Here is a 2,500-nt window from a genome sequence, read left to right as displayed (position 1 = left end):
GCCTCGCATGCGAGCCTTGCACCCTAGCCATGCAAACTAGCCTTGCACGGTAGCCATGCACACAAGCCGTGCACATTAGCCATGCGCACAAGCCCCGCACACTAGCCTTGCGCACAACCCTTGCACACAAGCCATGCACTCGAGCAATGCACACAAGCCTTGCACTCAAGCAATGCACACAAGCCCTGGACACTAGCCTTGCACACGGGCCTGGCACACAAGCCTTGGGCACTAGCCTTGCGCACTAGCGTTCCACATGAGCCTTGCACACTAGCCTTGGACACTAGCCTTGCACACAGGCCTTGCACACTAGGCATGCTTGGGCGAGCTGATCCCGCATCAAGTCGACGGGTCTAGGCATTCTTGGGCGCAGATCCCGCATCGTCTCGTCGCGTCTGGGCGCAAACACGTCGCGTCTCGTTGCGTCTTCAGAAGTCGTCGCTAACAGCACCTTTGGTTGCCACTGGTGGTTAGGCTGGTTGGTTGCGCAAACCCTATAGGAGGGTGGCATGCTGGTGGGCGTTTTTGCCCGGATAGGCACTAGAATGTGCAGATTTTGGGCGTTTTTGCCTGGATAGGCTAAGGAATGGGCATGCTTTGGGCGTTTTTGCCCGGATAGGCACCGGAATGCTTGGCCTTGGCTTGTCCTAGCAAGGCATTGCTGGGTTGGGCTCCCTTGGCCTTTTGGGCGCCTTGGACGATGTCTTGCGAAGACCATGGGCACAAGGCCATGGCATATGGTGAGGAAAGGACCACGGTTGCCAAGGTTAGGCACCGGAATGCTTGGCCTTGGCTTGCCAAAGCAGGGCATTGCTGGGTTGGGCTCCCTTGGCCTTCCGGGCGCCTTGGACACTGTCTTGGGAAGACCATGGGCACAAGGCCATGGCATATGGTGGGGAATGGACCACGGTTGCCAAGGCTAGGCATATAGAGAGGAATTGCATTTTTGCCCGGATAGGCACCGGAATGCTTGGCCTTGGCTTGCCATAGCAGGGCATTGCTGGGTTGGGCTCCCTTGGCCTTCCGGGGGCCTTGGACGCTGTCTTGGGAAGACCATGGGCACAAGGCCATGGCATATAGTGAGGAATGGACCACGGTTGGCAAGGCTAGGCATATAGAGAGGAATGGACCACGGTTGCCAAGGTTGCGCAAGTTTTGGGCATTTTTTGCCCGGATATGCCCAAGTATGCCCCGATAGGCCCGTTACGCCCCGGTATGAACGCGTATGCCCGGATTGACTCGGTATGCCTTGGGATACATGCGTATGCCCCGATAGGCTTGGTACGCCCCGATATGCGCACGTGTGCCCCAGTAGGGCTCGGTATGCCCCGGTATGTACGCGTGTGCCCCGATAGGCCCGGTATGCCCCGATATGCACACGTGTGCCCCAATAGGGGTCGGTATGCCCCGGTAGGTACGCGTGTGCCCCGTAATGCACGTTTCGCAGATCTCCCCGCATGTCCCGCCCCTATATGTAATACTTACTTACTTACTTACTTTCTTTCTTGCTTGCTTGCTTGCTTGCAATGGTTGGGAGTGCCCGGCATGCCCCGCTGCAGAGACCAAGGGCGCAATGACTTGGCACCGCGGATGCCGGGACTCCGGCACTTCCCGTGGCACTGATGGTTGGTTCCAAAGACAAAAGGCCGTGCAAGGCCACCGCACCGCGGATGATTTTGCTCGTGCTGGCGCCGTTGTGTGGCCAAAGAACATGCGCGAATGCTCGTGTCGGAAGGGTTGGTGTCCTGGCCCCGCGGGTGTCACGAATGCTCGGTTGCGAAGACCATGGGACCAGAGCCATGGCACGTCGGATGATGGCTCCAGCTGGCGCCCCGGCACTTTCTGTGGCATTGATGCTCGGTTTCAAAGACAAACGTGCGCAGGGCCAGGGGACCGCGGATGACTGCTCGTGCTGGCCCCGTTGGGCGGCATTGATGGTCGGTTGCAAAGAAAATGCGCGATTGCTCGTGTCGGGGCCTGGCAAGCCAAGGCCAAGCGAGCCATGGCAACGCGGATGATGGCTCCAGCTGGCGCCCCGGCACTTTCTGTGGCATTGATGCTCGGTTTCGAAGACAAACGTGCGCAGGGCCAGGGGACCGCGGAGGACTGCTCGTGCTGGCCCCGTTGGGCGGCATTGATGGTGTGTTGCAGAGAGCATGTGCGATTGCAAGTGTCGGCCGGGTTTGGGTTCCCTTGGGCTTTCGGGTGCCTTGGACGCTGTCTTGCGAAGACCATGGGCACAAGGCCCCGTCCTGGCCCCTTGTTCGATTCGCTCTCGTCTTGCGCTTGCTTCCAAGGTCCTCCATGACCTTCCCCATGGCCTTGCTAGATCCCCCCCATGACGCATGACCTCTGTCCGTTGATTGGTTTTGAGTGCACACCATGCCCGGCTTGGCACCGTGTTGTCGCGTGAGTGGCATTTGGATCGTGCATGCTGGTGGGCTACCTGCCAATGCGCACAAGCCTTGCACACTAGCCTTGCGCACGAGCCTTGCACAAA

This window comes from Tasmannia lanceolata, unplaced genomic scaffold (genome assembly GCF_043159265.1).
Source record: "Tasmannia lanceolata isolate RefF3 unplaced genomic scaffold, GAP_Taslan_0.1 ptg000150l, whole genome shotgun sequence".
Taxonomy (NCBI): Eukaryota; Viridiplantae; Streptophyta; class Magnoliopsida; order Canellales; family Winteraceae; genus Tasmannia; species Tasmannia lanceolata.
The sequence above is the reverse complement of the archived record's forward strand: the minus strand, read 5'-3'. Positions refer to the sequence as shown.